The sequence below is a fragment of the Alligator sinensis genome, unplaced genomic scaffold (genome assembly GCF_000455745.1).
Source record: "Alligator sinensis unplaced genomic scaffold, ASM45574v1 scaffold282_2, whole genome shotgun sequence".
Classification (NCBI taxonomy): domain Eukaryota; kingdom Metazoa; phylum Chordata; order Crocodylia; family Alligatoridae; genus Alligator; species Alligator sinensis.
The window spans coordinates 4,392-24,998 of NW_005841879.1; the positions used below are offsets into that span (position 1 = coordinate 4,392).

The window sequence follows — 20,607 nt, forward strand, 5'->3', positions numbered from 1 at the left end:
GAGACCTTAGGTGAATCCAGTCACTCCCAGGCATGTTATCGTTTCAATTTGGCAAACAGAGATTATTTTCATAGAGATTCCTCCTGCTTGCAATAAGATGGAGAAAGATGGAACATAAGAGAGGGTTTTACCCTTTTGGCTGACACAGTCAGCTTTGAATGAAAAAAAAGGATCATACAAAATATTATTAATGATCAAATCCACAGTTTTTACTAGCCAGAACATTACTCAAGGTCACATCCTCTGAAATCCTCCTTTGACTGATGGAGTGGTTTCTTCCAGTTTAAATGCAGTCACAATATTATCCCTAATGTAAACTGGCAACATAGATGTTTTTGCAGTTGGTGTTGGTAAAGCATTCCCAGGAGCAGGAGATTACTTTCCACCATGGAAAAACAAATTCTGCCCTCCCTGCCATCACCCCCAATTCCATTCACCTTTTCCAAACGGAACATTCGGTAGGAAATCCTGATGGTGTTACAGCTACTCACACTGAAAATCTGGCTACTTTAATTGGTCCTGCTCACTTGATATATGACATTTTCTAAGTTAAAGTTTTCCAATTTTGAGTGTTCATTAACTACGTCTCCAATGAGGCCTTCCTGGTGCTGTATTAAGTCCATTAAACCTATCTTGCAGTAACGGAAAATGAGTAAGCAGGTCCATTAAGAATAACAAAACAAGAATTTCCTCCAGGGTGTATTAAAGATTACATTAATGTAGTAGGACAGGTTGTCAGTCCTGTGGCACTAAACTGCCTTGCAGCTTTGAATGTTTGGATCTGAGAATTGACTTACAAGTAGTTCTTTTGGGAAGCAGACTGGCGGAGTTATCAGTGGACAGTCACGTACGTTAAGTGAGAGGATGCCGAATGTATTATAAGTGGCCCAGGCTATACTCAAGTGGCTACATGGAGTGACGAGCCTTGGCTACATTGCAGAGATGGAGAAGGGGTTCTCAGGTACCTACCTTATAAAAAAGGCTGACCTAGAGGAGGGGACCCGAACGGTGTTGTATGGAGAGTGAAGAGTGAGATGAAGGGAACTGTATTTAAATAGGGGTTTCTATTCCATCACCATTGAAGCCAATGGCAAAGATCTTGTTGACTTGAAGGGCCTAGACTCAAGGGTGGTATTTTTTAAAGTAATTGTAGCTCATAAAGGAATTTAGAGAAGTATGGTGTTATGCAAATTGATAAAGCTTGCCTATCTATATGGCAGTTACGTGTTGTTGCACAGTATATATGATCTTATATAGTGTCCCATGAATGCAGGACAAAGGGGAAAAATAGAGGAGTATTTCTACCCATCAATGGCTGATGGATCTTGTAGTATGATAGAAATGTAAGATAATATAATAGCTCGGGCTTTGATTTCTGGCAGCCACAACTGATCCCTGAGAAACGCTGTTGGAAGTGAATTCATTTCAGTGGCCTGATTCTGTTTACATTCAAATAGATTGGCCGTATCATGCTACCTTTTTCTGTTTTCTTTTCTTTATTTTTTCTTTTTTTTTAAAGGACTTGTATGTCAATTTAGTGATGAATTCTGATATAAACAGTTGACTGAAATTAGTTTATTGATTATTAATGGAAACCACTCACTTCCCTTGGGGTCAGGATCTGGTCTATGGATGCAAATGTGATTTTTGTTGAAATTTATCAAAGTTATTTCAAAATCTGTTTTGCTCTATTTGTACCTTTTAGGGTAGATGTGATATCTTATATTAGACCAACTAAATAGTTGGGAAAAGGTTCTTTGCAAGGTTTTGGGCACAACACCCTTCTTCAGGCATTGGGAGACTCTTCTGTTGTTCTGAGTTTCCAAGGTAGAAAAGAAGCTAAAGGTATAACATGAAGTCTTTATGAAGTGAAGTTTGTCTTTGGTGGATTTCCAGTGTGTGTTCATTCTGGTACCTGCACCTCCAGAAATGTAATATATCTCATCCAGTGCAGCAAATGCCCTAATGGGATATATCTAGGAGAAACCAAACAACAATGAATGCACACCGAAAATCCATCAAAGACAAAAATATCCAATTACCTGTGGGCGCCCACTTCTTACTAAACAATCACCCCCTCTCTGATCTCTCAGTTCTGGTCCTCAAAGGGAACTTACAAAACACCTTTCACAGACAAGCCTATGAACTTCACTTCATAAATCTACTGGATAAAAAAAACAACCATGGACTTAATATAGACATTGGATTTATGACACATTACAACCAGCCTGACATCTGATTCACCAGGTACCTGCCTGAAGCTTACCATTTGCATTCCTTCACACATTTCTCCCCTTTCTCTCTCTCCCCTCCTATCTCAACCCATTGTCTTCCAAATGTCCACTCATTTACATTTTCACAGACTTCTTGTTATACTGTTAGCTTCTTTTCTACCTCGGAGGACTCAGAACAACAGCAGAGTCTCCCAGTGCCTCGAGTGTTTGTGCCTGAAAGCTTGCCAAGAACGTTTTTTGAACTATTTAGTTGGTCTAATAAAAGATATCACATCTACCCAAAGAACCTTGCCTGCCTATGTCCTTAGACCAACATGGCTACAACCAAGAACCCTACCATTTAGGGTTGAATTCTGAGAAGGCACACAGTACTGATCCAAAGTCCCTTAGCTTATAGGAGCGGAGCAAGCCTACCACTAGGCTTGTCCTTCTCCTTCTCTGTACTCAGTTTCACTTAGATAAAGAATACAGTTATAATGACGGATGAATAATAGTACTTGCCATCTGAACCTAAGAAATCATGTACGATGTAAGTGTAAATATTTCAAATGTCTTCAGTAGCTCCTGTTAGAAATGCTTCTACAGATATAAAAGTGATTTTTTTTAAATCATATTCATGGGGAACAATATATATTTCCAGATATCCATCTATCCATCTGTCCATCTTAGTATGTATCTAGCCATCCACCCAGCCATCAAGTGTTTGTTCTGCTCATATCTTGCAGAATCCATCTAGCACCATATACTAAACTGTTTAAAGTTAGCCAATAGTTGTGAAGGACTCTTTATATTTCACTGTCTAGTTATCTGTGTTAACTTAGATAAATTAGGTCAGTCGGGGAATACAGTCCATGTGCTAAAACCATCAGTGAATGATGTCACAGTCTAACCGAGCCCTCTTGTAAGACTTTAAAAGGTAATTGAAAGGTTATTTTTTTTTTAAGTTAACTTTACTTTTTCTAATGGGAAGTAAATGAGATTCAGGACAGAAGCAGGCAAACTCAGGATGAAGTCATAGGGTGAAGAGAGGGAAGATGGAGTTGAAGATTAATTTGATTAGGATTTCTTAAGATAATATTTGATTTTATGAGGGGTTTAAAAGCAACAAGATCCTTTTGCTTCAGTCTGAATGCCTCCCTCACCATTTTTTTTCAGCCTTATTGAAAGGGACAATTTCATTTTGGAGTCTGGTGGCCAGAAAAAGGAGACAAAATTAATTCCAGTTAGAATAAGAATCTGCAAAGTGTTAGGAGACAAAGAAGTGAATTTGATCAATTATAGAGTGGAACGTCATCTGATTCTTAAGAATCCCAATTATAAGTTTCCAGCAAACACCTGATTTTTTTTTTAATGGGGTGGTGGTATTCTGTTACATTTTAAGTAAATTGTTAAATTATTATTTTGATTAGCCAATGAAAAGAATATGATACAGCTGTACATTTCTGAGGATATGTCATTGGGATGCAAAACAATGGTCTACAAAAGCCAATTAAAAAGGGAAGAGAAAAGAAATTGATCATAGCTAGTTGCCATCCATCAAGAGTTGTGTTATATTGACTATAATAGGAATAAAAATGGACTCTACATGTGAGTTATAAACTATATTGAAAATGACAAGATTTTATCAGAAACAAACCTCCCCCTTTTAAAACTGTAGGCTCATTAAAATAGAAATTAAATCCCTATGCCTTTAGAACTAAAGGAATGGAAGAATAGTGAAGATATCTAGATGTTAAACCACTACCAGAGAGAGAAAGAAATAGAGAGAGGGGGAGATATGTAGAGAGAAAATAGGTATAGATGAGCTTACAGTTCTGTGCCTATACCCCATTTGCTTTGTCACCTAATGATTTACGTACGTTCATTACCATGATTGCCCATTACATACCCATACCATTTCGTGTGGGGCTGAGCAAAATGATAGCCATAAAGTTCCACTACATGAAATATTTTCCAGGTTTCAAATATCATTTCCAATCAGATTCATTCAAGTGGGTCAACTGAAATATATGAATTTTCATTTTAAAAGTCATTTTAAAAGTCTTTTAAAAAATCAGATTTCCATTGTTTCCAAGCAAAATAATGTGCACATATTACTTTGATAAAGCTTTTGCCTCCTTTTTTAAAGATAATATATTCATATTTTGCAACTCCCTCTAGGAATTGTTCCAAAACTTTAAGTGCACAAGAGAAAACTTAATGCACTCATTTTTAAAAAAAAATTAAAACAATATTAAAATACTTCCAAAAACCCAAATACATTTTTTTTTAAGTAAACAGCCAACCAGCCAACCTAACAAAAACCTTACCCAAAATCCCAAACTTGAAAAAATAATATAGATTTTTGGAGGGTTAGGAGAAAGAGCATGATTTTTCTGTTTGCTCATCAAAGTGAAAAATTAATTATTCACACAGCATTTTCGGTACCTGTCAAAATCTCAACTTCATTTAATAAGAACAAGCATTTCTCCACAATCTTTAATCTCATTCCAACTTCAAAAAGTTACGCTAACTACTCGTGACCCCAAAGAAACCTTTATTTTTTTGTATTCAATACTCTATTCATTGACTTCTTGTTTTTGTATTGATAGAAGTTGTAAATACGAGCTGCTCTATTACTTAAAAGATTACTGAAGTTGGGAACTGGGAGATGGTCCCACAGTTACAGTAGTTAATTAGTTAGTTAGTTGTCTTCAAAAGGCCTGCTGCTTCAGTTATAGTTAACTGTTTATTTTTTTCTCATGTATGCCTGTATTTTATCAAACCTGATAATCACTGCAATCTCTATGTAGTTTAATTCAAATTTAGGTTCAGGCAATAGTAATACACTACTTTTCTATCTGTATTTAGTGCAGTTAGACTTCTCTTTTATGCTTGTTAATTTTAAACAGATGAATAATAAACATATGTTTAATTCTGATTAAGTAGGTAAGTCCATTTAGCTTTAAAGATGTATAAAGTCAGTAACATAGGAGCACAGGGCTGGAAGAAAAGAGTCATTTGAATCCGATCTTTCTGCTATCACAGGCAATTCAACCCCATAGTCCTGTTCCCAAATTTATCAAAATCCCTACTAAAAGTGACTTTTTGCTTGTCTCTGTTCTTCCTATGGGAAGAGGGCTGATTTAAAAAAAAACAACCACCCTTCTTCTAATTTCCAGCCTTAATATTTATTCATAGCCAGTTTATACCTATTTGTACTTAAATTCTGTTTTCTTAGCTCTTTATTTGCATTCATATGTATACATTTTCATGTGCACAGTGTTAGGCACTTACATACTTTCTTCACTTGGGGCTATGTCAACATTCACATTGAGTGGCATTGAACCACGATTTGTATTTTTAAGGAAAGTTATTTTGTATTCACTGGTTTGTGCATTATAACATTCTCTGGTTCTTTTATTCAGCAGCCTAGCACATGCAAAGATGTTAACTTTACTTTGTAGAGATAATGATAATATATTTTAAGATAGCCTTATGACTATCATGTGCAGCTGCAAAGTTAAGAATGCCGTTTTAATCATTATTTTTTGGTTGATTTATGTTTGGCAGTTCAAATCTAAATGAAGCTGCAAAAATCATTTGAACAATACTATTGGGGCTGTAGAGAGAAAGGATGAATATTACAAGGTTAATAGATCTATGCAGTAGAACAGCAACACAGTGTCCATAAGCAAATACTCATACTGCTAAGCAAGCAAAACTTGAAATATCAGTGTGATTCTCCATGCCATGAATATTTGTGAAGCAAGCAAAAGTCCAATATTTTGCTGTGCATAAAGCGGGGATTATTGACCCTATGTGACAATGGCAATTTGCTGGCATAAAGATAGGGAAGGGGACTAAGTGTCATTGAAATATAGCAAGACCTGAACTGGAGTAGAGGACACAGTCTAATTGTTTTGGTTTTGAGAACATTTGCTAAATTTTTGCTGGATGTCCCAGCTCTGGACAATCCATTAACATTGCCAAAATTACAAGATTTGAAGAAAGAGGGGCCAAAAAAGAACCTCTTTCAATTCACAATTTATGAATATGGCCCCAAAGGTGATAGAGTTATTAAATATCCATCTATTTCAGCTGTGCCAGCCCATCTACCAAGTTTGTTTTTCCAGGAAGTTTGGAGGGTCCTTCATTCAACTTCTTAAATGTACACACAGGCTGATGGGATGTCTGTTTTCTCCTTAATGCTGAAGTTCATAGCTCTATGCCAAGGGAACTAATGGTAGTTTTAAGAGCCTAATAATTTCCTCTTGCAAGACATAAAGACATATCCCTACCATAGATCTAAGAGCTGAGACATGCACAGCGAATTACTGTGACCCACCGCATGGTTTTTGGCAAGGAGCAAGGTCAGTAAACAATGGCAACTTTTACTGTATTAGAAGCACTCGACATTTGAGAATACAGAGCGTTAGCCTGAAGTTCAGAGGAAGTCTACCAGAGCCTCTGCCCACTAGTGGCCTTTTTCACAGCAAAAGAAAGTGCTGAAACCTTTTCATTGGTCAAGATTCTTTTCTTTTCTTTCTTTTTTGAGACCATGCAAACATACGACCAGATTTTTTAAAGTATTTAGCCACCTAAAAATTATAGGCGCAGAGAGCGGGTATGATCAAAAACACATCTGAGACTAATCCCCACTAAAAAGGGATTTGTCATTGAGAGAAAGGCTCTGAATATTTGAAAAATTCCTCTAGGCTTCTGCATCTTCAGAGACTTGAGTAGCTCTGAAAATCTGGCTTTTCTGCCCAGATCTTCATGGGCATCGAGGCAAAAAAAATCCCGCTGAAATTTAACAGAGTTAAACCCCTAAGCATCTTTGAAGATCTTATTTTAAGTGATTATGGACGTGTCTACATGAGATGCTTAATGAGCATTAGACTCAAACTAACTCTACTGCACATTAGTGTGTCTGGCAAACACCATGCTAATGCACAGTAGACTAAGTCTAATGCGCATTAAGTGTCACATAAAAAACGTTCATCTGTGCTAATGCACAGTAGTGCCACTTATGACGCATTAAGTTAGTACCTGTTATTACAGGTACTAATGCACTGTACTTACAGCTCATTAATGAATGCGTAGATGTGCCCTGTAGTCCTTAGCTGTACTGCCACATTTCTCCTCAAAATCTAAGGTTCACACAGCACACAGAGCTGAGGAAGTAAAAGAAGGAGGAAGGAACCCTCCATTGCCCAAATACCATTGGAGTTGTTTTGCCTGTGAAATTGTACTTCTCCGGTGTGGACGGGGCATCATGTGACATGTAGGAAAATATTTGAAATTCCTGCTACCCATGCATCTCTGCCACTACTTGCCATTGCCTCTCAGGAGGTGTGGGGTAGAGAAGTACGTACCACTTGGCTGCTATTCCCAACCCACAAGTCGTAGGAATCCATGCCTCCCTTCGGTGTGAACGCTAGGAGGGAATGGGCTTCCATCACCCTCTCTATTCCCATTTCAGTGAATCTGTGCAAAGGAAGCATCATCTCTTGCAGAGTTCAGCATCTCACGTCTCTAGCTATCAGGTCATTCTGAAAGAACTAGGTCACCGCGGCTGTACTGGTGACTGGGAGAAAGCACTGGATGTCTGCAGGAAGGATTTTTAGCGTGATTTATTTTACTTTAAAAGTGGTGACAACCAGTAAACAGCTAGGATGAAAACTGCATGTCACAAGAACACCAAAGAACAAAAAGATCTTTCTTCCAAGTGTAGTAATTGCCTCTTGTAACTTTTAAGTGGTTTCCTGAATCAACATGGTGAAGATGTTTCAATCAAGTCAGTGTGCAGTGCAAATTTGCAGACAACTTGCGAAGGGGAAAGAAGAAGAGTCCAAGTGAGCCTCCAGGGACCTTTTTTTTCCCCCAAAAGACTAGACTGAACCAAAGTCTCAGCATCTGAGAATCTGGGGAAAAATTTGAAGCCTAATGCAAATTTTGGGACTTCCCCTCTCTGACTGTAATGGGCCTCACATTCCTGATTGTAAACAGCCCCAGTTGCAAGGAAATTTTAATCTTGCTTTCAATTAACAACCCACCATTTCAATTTAGGGGGCACAGATGACTAAACCTCCATCACGTGTACACGCGCCCCTAGAGCTCCTTCCAATCTCCTGACATCCTGGTCGCGCACCCCACCGCCAGCCTCAGTGTTATGAGTAGTATAGGGACCTTTATCGCATTTCAGCTAGGATCAAAACAGAATGGCAGTGCAGAGTTTTTTGGGTTTTTTTAAACAAGATTTGGACTCCTCCTTTTGCGTGGGAAATGTATGAATTGTGAACTTTCCTCTGAATGCATAATAATAATAGTTGATGTCCTTATACTATTTGTATTTCATGTGGAAGTATGGGGGCCATCATAGAGGACATTCCGACTTTCTGCTACTCTGTCCTCTATTGATATGAAACCCCCAATGCCTTTATGTCCTCTATTTTTCTCTCCAAGAGTCTTTTGAAGTTACTGCTTACCTAATTTTTTGTCCAAGCGTGCGCTTGAATCTGCTTATTAAGATCTATTGTGTTGCTCTCCTATTTGCTCTCCCCCCTGACTCCCATTAAGTCAGACTGATGAATTCATACAGGAAATTCTAATGGCCCTGCATAGCTACACTGCTAACATTACCTCACTGGCCAGATCGCTCATAATAGCCAGGCTATAATTACATATCAGTATTTATACACATATTTCCACTCTTCATCCATCACAATTCATATGGCTTCTTATGTATCTGAGATATTCATTCTTTTTAATGTCTTGTGCTCACAACACTTACTGTGACAGAGAAAATAACAATTCTCCCCATTTTAAAGAAGATGGAGGCATAGTGGAGTCATAGGCCAAACAAGGAATCTTTAGCAGAGCAGGGCATGAACTTAATCCCAGGTAGACCAACAAAGGCACTATCCATCCTGTCCAACTCAGCAGGGTTTGAATTACACTCAGACTCATGGGGGGTCTGCAGCGGTGGCAGCTGGAAGAGGCTGCCGCCACCACCTGAGCTGCTTAGAAAGGTGCAGGGTGGGTTGGGGCTCTCATCTCTTATGGGGGGAGCTCTTGTCTCTTATGGAGAGGCTCAACCCCTCGAACCCCCACTCCCACTGAATCCCACCCTCGTATTTCAAACCCTACAACTCAGCATCAATACTAAGACACCGGACTGTACTTCTGACTTGATTCTGGGAAAGGTGAGAAGAGACTAAGGAGATCAATTTAAAGTATATTTTTCTTTAATCCATGACGGTCCAGTAGGCTTGGTCCTAATTTCATTTAGGGATGGGAGGGGAGCACAGGAAAACAAATGGTCTAATCCAAATTCAACAAGGGTGGAAGTCTGTATAATGAACTGAACTGGCCCGAGGATCATTTTGCTCATCCTTACTTTTGTGAAAATATTTGCAGTGCGACTTTTGGGCCAAGTGAGAGCTGCCTCTATTTGTTAAGAACCACAAAGAATGTTTGGAGTAGAATTCTGGAAATGGCTTTGAATAATGTGGATTAGTGGCTGCCTGTGTAACTTAAATTTTGCCATTAATACATGCCACCGGTAATTAAAAATAAAATCCAAATCATGGCTCTTAGGTAATGAGTTTTTCACCAAATGTCCAAATAACATACTAGAAATCTAACAACGCTAAGAAAACCAGTGATGAAGAGGCTGGCCCTTCTCTTGCACTGCACAAGTCATAGTTGGTTAAGACGAGGCAAGTATTCCGCCCGTGGGGTGGTCAGGAATGGAGAATGCAAAGATACCCGTACCACCAAATCCTTGAACCCAACCCTCAGCTTGGCCATGCCTAACTCCACTTTTGCTACGTAAGCCACTGCCTTGACCCTCCCTTCCTCTCCTTAACACAGAAGAAAAAACCCCCATGAATTGTGCTTCTTGAACAGTCCTCTGTGATAGTGTAGGATAAGGTAGGATAGCTCTAAAAAAGTAGGGAAGTGAACTAAATTAAAGGGTCTCCTGATGCATGTTCGTTGCCCATGCCTTTATCTGCAAGCCAGGTAGAGTACAGGCAGCTTCCCCACTTTCCCCTATTTTCTTGCCAGAGCTTTCAGCTCATGGTTGAAGGGACCATGGGGCAGGGATACAACATGATTTGGTCTTTGTGCTGCTTTGGCTCTGTAGCAGAGGCATGCAAATGTGCCAAATGATGTATGGGGATTACTGGAAAGGACACCCTTTGCTTACTTCAGACTGAGCACTGAGCAGTTCATGTTGGACCTTTTGTGGGAAACAAGCATCAAGAGGATGGCAGGGATGGATACGCATTTAGTCCAGTGGGAGTGCATGCAAGTAAGGGATGCTGATTTTTGGGGCAAGACCTTCTGAGGTTAGAATAAGGAACAGACACTTGGCAATTTGTCACTCCTCCCAGTCCTAAGAAGGAAAAGGAGAAAAGGAAAAGAAAAGAAAAATCTGTGGTTACCAGCAAGGAGACTAGAGATGAAAACTAAAAGAGGTGGATTAATGGACACTCTTGCACAGCAGAGTTCATGCAAACCTTTGCGTTTCATAAAGCATCTAAGTAGGCTACACTCATGCATGTGCTCTAGGAAAAGGAAAACACCCACATGTCATGCCACCTTACTGACTAAGCCACATTTCGTGGCTATTTTACACAAAGGAGCCAGAGAACGCTAGCAGTAATTTAATAAATATCTGTAACTTTTCCCCTATTCTTTTTCTAACTTCTCCTTATTAGTTCCCATTATGAGAGTATCTGACCTCCTCATCTTCAATGTTTCTATCCTCATAACCCCTGTGAGGTGGGGAAGTCTAGTTATCTCCACCTTAAACCCAGGAAACTAAGGGGAAGGGAGCTAGCAACTTGTCAAGGTTGTGCCATAACTCTGTCATAGAGCAGAGAATCAAAACTGAGTCTCCATCATCCCAGGCTTCCAGGTGTGTGCTACTAAGTTCTCTACATTTAGTAGCAATTGAAGTTATTAAAAAATCCAGCATTTAAAATTATTCAGTGATCCAGCCACCTTGAACTTCTCTTGAAGTATCTCCAAAGAAACTCACCGAGTTACAGCAAACGTAGTGCTGAGATGTAAGCAGAACACCATGTTCCTGCTCTGCTCATTATTTATTATTCACATTTAGTTCTCTCTTCCAAGTTGCACCCTCAGATACAGGATATTAAATACCCACAGTCTTTCTCAAATCCTTACTGCATTCTAGAAGTGGGTGGTCAAGAGTCATTTGCATCACTGAATACATACATCATTAATATCTTTCATATTCCCCATGGGCACCACAGAGACCCACGCTTATCTGCGAGGTAGCAGAATCGATATGCTCACCCTGAGCCAGAAGGTCTCTGTCTGAAATCTACCTTGTAGCACTTGCATATTTCCCTGATTTCCTACAGACACCAGATCCAGGTAAAACGTTTGGTCTTCTCCAAGAAAAAGGAATGCCTTCAATGCTGAAATGTTCATTTTATTTATGACTTATAACACATTTTTGCAATTCCAGGCCATGCCACAAGACTTTGACTGCAGCCATTTCCATCAACCCATCCAATTCGCCCCTGACCTCAGGACATGCTGGCTCCATCTAGCAAACACCCATTCAATTCATTTTGCAGTTGCTGGGTACCTGTTTGCTCATCCAATGCCCGTGGAACATCTATGCCTCCCTAAACCGAATACTGTACTTTGTGGAAGCTGAAGGCCAGTAAAATCAACATGTTATTTGTGTTGCCTTCACTGCAAACTGGCACCGATTAGCAATGATAAAACTGACCCATCGCACCTTTCAGTTTTCCTTTTATAGACTTGTCCTCTGGCTGGACTTGTTTAGAATTATCCCAGGCTAGTTACAAACCAGGTTTTACTTATACCATGAGAAATGCTCAATAGATGGGTAGAGTTCAGTTTTTAAAAGCACCCAAGTGATCCAGGAGTGCCTGTGCAATGGGAGTTGTATGTCGGTATAATTGACTTTCCCCTCCCCTGCCCTGACTACATTGCTAAGCCACCCCCCTGGAAAGCTGTGCGAACAGTAGCAGCTGCTGTCTTCAGCCTGTCCTTATTGCGACCATAGGGAGCATGCACCATTATACAGAGGCCCAGAAACTCCCCAAAGTTAAACCAATGAAACAATAGATAAATATCTTTGAGCCATTGGCCCAAGCTTACATCAATAGGAAGCCTAGGAGAGATGGACAAGTGGGATTTGTGCACTTATGCACACCAGGAACGCATGTCAGCCATACAGTCCCATGCTCCTCTTCTTACATTTTACACTGATGTAACTCCATCAAATTTTTCCTGGCGTGTTACGTTCAATGTAGTTTTAGGACTTGCACTGTTGTGGTTTTTAGGTCTGTTGTTGTTTAATCAGAGGTGCTGGGTTTTCCTAAATCCTTCTCTGATGGACCTAGGATCACCCTTCCATGGGACTAGATACCTTCATCACTTGTAGATACCTTCATCACTTAAAAAATCTGACCCTCCAAGATGCTGTACTACATTAGTACATAGGACAGCGTATAGTACAAGGAGCTGTATTAATTTTACCCAAAGTGCCACCTTTTTTGCAAAAGGTGAATCTCCACCTTTTTACAAACGACATATGCGAGCAGCAGTGCTGCAGCTTGTGTAGCCATACCTAACCTAGATAGCTCTCATACTGCTCAGAGTAGTATAGAGAGCTTCCAAACGTTCCCTAGAAAATGAATAAATACCTGAACATTAAATAGCTGTCCCGTCCCCCACCCCAAACCTCAATGCCTTTTTGAGCCCTGCATTTCTGCTTGTTAGCAAAAGAGGCAACACCTGGTCATTCCAGAAGCCCCCGATCAACGCTGACCCTATCAACCCATTCAGTGATTTCCCCTGTACAATATGCACGTGTGACTTTGCAACTCATTCATGGGGATTTTTTATTCCTCTCAAGCTTGGTGCATGACGCTTCAGGCCATCATTGTTCCAGGGAACAAAAAGGAGGATTTTTTAAGCCGCTGAGCGATTTACTACCAGCGAGTTGTGGTGTCATCTTAATTTTGGGAAAAACAAAAAAAAAAAAACAAGGAAGGGGAAAAAAAGAAAGAGCGATAGAGGGAGAGAAAGGAGGTGGAGAAAGGATAGGGAGAAAGGAAGAAGAAAAAGAAAGCAATGAATCTTGCATATCGTATGTAAGCTCCAGGGGCACTGACATTCAGTGCCAGGGCCTTATTTGCATGGCTATTTCAAAAGAAAAAATAAACAGAGCCGGCCACAGCTGCCGATTAGTATGCTAAAGCTGTCCGGTTTCTGGCACTGCCTTCGGCACAGCCGCCGCGCGGAGCTGCTAAGGCCGCTGATGACTAACAGCTGAATCCTCAAACAGCTGAGTTTATCAAGGAGAGGTGTCATTCATTTAAAGCTCGTTTGCTCTCAAGCGATACAGGTTGATTATAGGGGAGGAGGAAATATGAATATTTTGTTTTCTCACGAAAGGAGCTAATAAAAAGAGTTTGAGCAAATGAGACATTAAACCCAAAACACACAATGCTTTCTTAGCAGAGTATAATTCAGCAGTGCAGACTCCATTTTTTTGTGTTTTTTTTTTCCAAGGTTTCTACAGCATTATGTCAGAACATGATTTAAATGTAATAACAATTGTTTGGCTTGTGATCCAGAAGGAACATGTGGTACCTTTTTACTGTTTTACTGTTTTTATAAGCTAAACTACATCAGTTTTGTGTTAGCTTAGAGTATCTGTGATTCCAAGGGAGAACTTGGAGTCAAGATTTAGAAGTTGTGTTTTATTTTATGTTTTGGACATATTTTTCCTTTTGATTTTTTTTTTTTAATGGCTTCAATTGTAATGCAAGACCAAATAAGACCATCCCGGTTTTGTCCCTAGCACTCTCTCTCTCTACTAACTAGAAATGGGTATTAAATTATTTAATTCAACTGGCTTTTTGCCATTCACTCTAAAACCTCAGAGCCACCCAGGGACACATCACATGCAAGATAGCAAACATCCTTTTTAACTGTTGCTTCACTATTGCAAAAGGCAGCCTGTCATAGATGCCCTCCACTTCCACACTTCTGTTGAGTTGCAGATGAACGATGGGAGAAGTGAATTTCAAAGTCACGCACACACATGTCCATGAAAATCAAATACTGATTTTGCACGTGCAGCCATTTATACCAATACTGCACCGGTAGTCATCCCATTAAGGAAGAGAAACAATGAGATGCAAGTCATCTGACTTATCAAAGCCAACTGATATAGCCTGAATGTTTTACATTAAGGATCAAATACTTGTAGAGAAGGGTGTATATTTATTTTATATTTTATATGAGTATTGTACATATATATGTTTGCCTAATTAATCAATTCAGGCAAAAGCAGTCTGCTTACAAAGCTTTCACAAACAGAGAAAGCAACTACCCATGTTGGATAAGAATTTTGCCCGATCCTTTCCCTTGGCTCTATTTTTACAAAATAGGAATGCACTAAAGATGGACTCTCAAATCCAAGCACCTTCCAATTTCAGGACAAAGGCGAGTCACGTTTGCATTCAAATCACTCGATGGTTTAGCTAGGGCCCCTGAAAAGTATCTAACCACCAAAAGATTCACCCATCCTAACAAATACTCTTGTACACAGATAAAGCATTATGACATAATTTGCAAGATGTATCAAATTAAGTTTGAGTAGTCCCAATTTAGACTAGTTAACCATAACTAAATATATATATACACATATTTTGCTCCAGCTGTATTTCAGTGCTAAAGATGGACGCTGCTAGTTAATAAGCCGTTATACGGAAAGTATCAAGACCATGAGCACTCAGCAACAGGTTATCTGCAACCTAGATCAGAAGGATGCATTTTAACCTTTTATACTTTTAGGAAAATGCCACAATATCTTTAATGACTACTTCCAGGGTTAGCCCTAAACCTGACCAGCTAATGTCTCCATCAAAGAAAAGTGCCGTTAAACACAGACCATTCCCTAAAAATGGATTTCCTTGATTGCATGTAGCATCAGTGAATGATTTGCAAAGCAATTGGATTTTCATTTGCTTGTTACTATCGGGTAGCTCTTTTGGCATTGTCTGAAGTCATTCCTTTTGATTGCATGATGTATTTTCAGGCATACACTTTCAGGGCTTCTCTATATGGGGCAATTTCTCAGAATAGCTATAGCAGCATAATGATACTGTACCTTTATGATGAAATTATAAAAACATTTTTGTAGCAAAAATCAGGTTGGTCTAATAAAAGATATCACCTCTACCACGAGCTCTGGTTCCTTTTGCCTCTAGACCAATGTGGCTACAACCTGCATACTTGACCGTTGTGATGAGGCACTCTTAACTCCACAATGAGAGTTCACACAGACAATATAACTATAGTGCTACTATCAGTAGTATCCTGATACCTGCAGACACAACTTTAGCCATGCTCTTCTTTTTTCCTTATCCCTGATCCAAAGCACAGTCCGGTGGGTGGCAAATTGGCTAGAGGGTCGCACCTAGAGAGTGGTGGTGGATGGGTTGCTATCGACCTGGAAGCGTGTGGGAAGTGGGATCCCACATGGCTCGGTCCTTGGACCGATACTCTTCAATGTCTTTATCAGTGACTTGGATGAGGGAGTGAAGTGTACTCTGTCCAAGTCTGCGGATGACACAAAACTGTGGGGAGAAGTAGACACACCGGAGGGCAGGGAACAACTACAAGCAGACCTGGACAGGTTGGACAAGTGGGCGGAAAACAACAGAATGCAGTTCAACAAGGAGAAATGCAAAGTGCTGCACCTAGGGAGGAAAAATGTCCAGCACACCTACTGCCTAGAAAATGACCTGCTCAGCAACTCAGAAGTGGAAAGGGATCTCGGAGTCCTAGTGGACTCCAAGATGAACATGAGTCATCAGTGTGACGAAGTCATCAGCAAAGTTAACTGCACTTTATCGTGCATCAGCAGATGCATGACAAATAGATCCAAGGAGGTGATACTTCCCCTCTATCGGGCTCTGGTCAGACCACAGCTGGAGTATTGCATGCAGTTTTGGGCGCCACACTCCAAGAGGGATGTGGATCACCTGGAGAGGGTCCAGAGAAGGGCCACTCATATGGTTAAGGGCCTACAGACCAAGCCCTACGAGGAGAGACTAGAGAAACTGGACCTTTTCAGCCTCCGCAAGAGAAGGTTGAGAGGCGACCTTGTGGCTGCCTATAAGTTCATCACGGGGGCACAGAAGGAAATTGGTGAGTATTTATTCACCAAGGCGCCCCCGGGGGTTACAAGAAATAATGGCCACAAGCTAGCAGAGAGCAGATTTAGACTAGACATTAGGAAGAACTTCTTCACAGTTAGAGTGGCCAAGGTCTGGAACGGGCTCCCAAGGGAGGTGGTGCTCTCCCCTACCCTGGGGGTCTTCAAGAGGAGGTTCTATGCAGGGGGTCGGAATCAATGATCTATTGAAGTCCCTTCCGAGCCTAGCATCTATGAATCTATGAATCTATGAATCAGAACCGCTACCCGAGGTAGACTATGAATCTATGAAAGCCTACAAACCTCAGTGGAAAGACCTATCACTTCACAAATGTGTGTTGCATAATTTGCTCTTAGCCCTTATTGTATCGATAGGTTGTCTGTACCCATATCCACGAACCCCTGCAATGTAGCTTATAAGATAGCCACAGCGTTGATTGAAGAACAGAGCTTTCCCCTGTATATTGGACTGTAAATTAGTAGTGCATGCTGTGAAACCAGTCTTCAAGCCACACCATGAGATTTCACGTCTTGAAGATCTAGAACATGGTCTCGTGAGATGAGCCAGCCTCCAAAAAAGTTCACCTGAAGCCCCTCCTTTTTGGTCTATGTATCAAGCTGGAAATCTCACCAGAGCAGGATTTCTTGTGAGATTTCCAGGTCTTGCCAGCATTTGGTCATGCTGGAAATAATACGAAAGTCACTTTATTTAGAGCATCCTATGCTACATTTATTCTCCCTGCCAAAACTGGGTAATTCAGAGATGTGCCACAAATAAACAAAGCGGCTCAAGCTTTTCCCAATGTCTAGAAAACTTTCTGCCCATCCCGTCATCACTTGAGCCGTGACAACCTGATTGATAATTGGCCATTTGTCAGTAGCTCAGACGCACTGGGTATCCTGAGAGGACAGGATTTTTTTCTGCATTGAAAGGAATCGCATCGATTCGCTGCTCTAAGAGGATTCCATGCTACTAAACTTTTTTTTTAGAAATGAAAGAATGAAACCCCAAAGCAAAACAGAAATTAGCTCAGTCTGTTATTAGTGGTTAAAAGGGGAGAAGCTGTAATATTCTGGTCTGATGTGGTTCCACTTGTTTCTAAAGAGGGTTAATTTTGTTTTTCTTTTTTTTTAATAGTAAAATGCAGGGAGCAGCTTTACTTTCGTTCCTACTAGGTGGGTCATAAAGAGCTTTAGTGCCCTCTACAGACACGCAGACTTCATTTATATCCAGAAATAGTGAACTTTGTGTTCCCGTTCTTTCTGTTTCTCAAGTGAGCTGCAATGCATAGTCCTTTAAACGAGCTTTCAACACTGCATTAATCACTGGCCTTAATGGGCAAATTCTGCTTTTTTTCTTGTTAATATATTTGCATGTTCTTTATGTAACAGAATGCTAAAAAGTACAGTCTGTGCAGCTAGAGATGTACAGGGTTATTTCATTTCCAACCAAGCTCTGGAACGTGTGATTTATATAGTGAAAAGGAGAAACAGAAGGAACAGTTTTACTCCAATGGCACTGACACCCTGTCTCCTCTCCACGCAGCCAGCCAACTACAACGGGTTAGATCCCCCATGGCCAAGTAAGAGGGCCTGAACTCAATTAATTAATTTGAAGCCTGGTAGATTATTATGAGAGATTTACACAAAACATAACAAGCAAGTGTGCTGCAGGAGGGAAAGCAATATATGTATGAATTCTCCACTCAGCCCATATAACAGCTTTTATGCGGCAGGATCTTAAAGCACTTTCCAAACTGCAGGGTTGATCCAGCTCTCCAATCAAAATAAATCCGTTGCAATTAAAAGCTAAATCCACAAAAGTCGAATCGACCAGTGAAATGCATCCATCTATGCTGAGCAATGGACCATCTATCTGCCCTTGGGTCAGAGTTTTGGGTATTTGACCATGCTCTATGGCCAATGTATATAGTTTCCTACCCAAAAGCAGCATCCAAATATGTCCTTAAAATGTGCCTCATCTTTTTTACATTTCAGTGATAGCTTTCACAGTGGGGCACAAACTGTCATGGCCCATACATCCGAAGAAGTTGGAGCTGCCATCATACCTCTGGCTTGCAGTGTAGACATGAAGCTTAAATGTCTTCAGTCATGGAAATGAGGAGGTCTATTGAAATAACTTTGCGTGCTCAATAGAGAGGAATATTTACTGTGGTGGCTGCATTGTAGCTGGCATACTATTTGTCACAAAACACAGCAGTTTGCATAGGACGTTCAAAAATCAGCAGCTCCTTCCCATCCTGGAGAAGTATTTGTTACCTAAAAGAGGACTGCAGATACCTTTTGCTAATCAAAGAACCGCTATCTTTTTATAATGCCATTTTTTTAAGCAGAAGCTTCTGCAAATGATGCTAAGGAAGAGATATCAAATAAGCGCGATTCTTTTGCTACACTACAAACTTTAATTCCCGGGACAGTGCAAAACAACCCACATCAGAAGACTGTGTCAACGAGCTACCTTCCAGGAGAGTCAGGAAATCAAATTATAGCAGATGCTGCTCAGCTGATGGTTTGTTGTCTGCTTTTTACGTATATGGGAATTATTAACTCACATTACCAAGCTGATCCAAAACCTTAATGAATCCAATAAGTGTTTTGTTTTGACTTCTTGCTCTTTACTTGTTACATGCTATAGTGAAATCACCAATTGCCCAGCTTTTTCTGCAAAAAAGGGTATTTTTAAAAAATAATTTCAGCTAAAAAATGTTGCACACCCTATGGGAATGTGCTTTTTTAAAACATAATATATTTTGATTAGGAAATGAAACTTTGAACCCCCCCCAAAATTTCTTTTGAACTGCCAACATGATTCTTCTTGTTGTTTCATGTTAAATTAAAATAGCATGTTTTTCAGTTTCTGGAAGATGCAAATAGTTTTATCTTCCGTTTTCAATGTTGAGGTTTTCTTGTATTACTTCCTCTCTTTCTGTTACTGACCCAATCCTCCTTGTCTACCCATAGTTAAGAATAGAAAAGATTTTTAAAGTGTGCACAATTAGGACAATCTGAATTTTCCTATTTTTTCTTCTTCTTGTTAAGTGGAAAAAAAAAACAACAGGTTTTTTTCAGTGATCAAACAGTAAAGAGTTGTGAAAAGTGTGTTCCTCTTTACCATACGGTGGAGAGGAAAAGAGAATGAATAGGTATTTCTAAAAAGACGGGGGGGAAAAATCCAAAAACTGAATGTGGAAAGCTGTTTCCTTGGGCTTCTCTAGTTTCACAGGAAATACAACAAAAATGCTATTTATGTCAAAATGAAATTTGAAAAGTTTGCCTCATTTCCAAATGCAACTTGGAAACAACATTTTTTTTTTGTAATGCTGAGGGGTGACATTGTGTTACATTGACCACAAAACATTTATCATGGCCATTTTTCATTACATTATCATTTACATTTAACATGGCCACTGTCTCTTCTAAGGAGAGAACTTTTGATGGATCGAGATGTTGCTGAAAACCAATAACTAAACTTCCTTCAGGTTATTCACAAGTCCAATTAGCCTTAGAGCAAGGAATTAGACCTGGGAATGAAATCCAGGCCCTTGTAAAATATAACAGAGCGCTGTGACCAAGCACCTGCAGCTGGTTCAATTCCTCCCCCAGCATAAATATAACTCCTAATGCTCTAAATCAGTTGTTTTAACCTTTTTTTTTCATTTGTGGACCCCTAAAAAATGTCAAGTGGAGGAACAATTCCTTTGAATTGTAAGTGTGGGTATTCACATACTTTTGATTGATCACAACATCTTTCATGAGCCCCTTAAGCAGATATCTGGAGGGTCCATGGGCCACAGGTTGAAAACCATGGCTCTGAATTCATACAGAGTTAATGCAACTGCCTGGTGTGATGCAGAGCGGGAGTAAGTGCTTTGTGGATGAGCACTTCTGTTACCAAGCAGTTAGGGTACTAGTGCTTTCAGCTGTCCTTGCACTGGCAGCAGAACTGTGTTTAAGTTTGGGCAAAACATAGTGAGCAAAAAATCAAAAATAATTTAAAAAAAAATCACCCACTTAAAATGCCCCGGGCTCAGAAAAATTAGCCACACAAAAGTTCAAGGTACTTCCAGGTGCAAATTAGCACGTGCTCAGTGACGTTCCACACCATGAGAGAGCATCATCCACTAC

The 20,607-nt window shown here is 40.0% G+C and overlaps 1 long non-coding RNA gene across 1 annotated transcript in view; it reads left to right on the plus strand.

Annotated features, from left to right (window-relative positions):
* The first annotated feature begins 720 nt into the window (after positions 1 to 720).
* The window catches only part of LOC112549190, a 41,631-nt gene continuing 21,744 nt past the window's right edge, over positions 721 to 20,607 (plus strand). The window contains exon 1 of the long non-coding RNA XR_003092541.1: positions 721 to 961. This is a non-coding gene — a long non-coding RNA (uncharacterized LOC112549190). The remainder of the gene's footprint in view (positions 962 to 20,607) is intronic.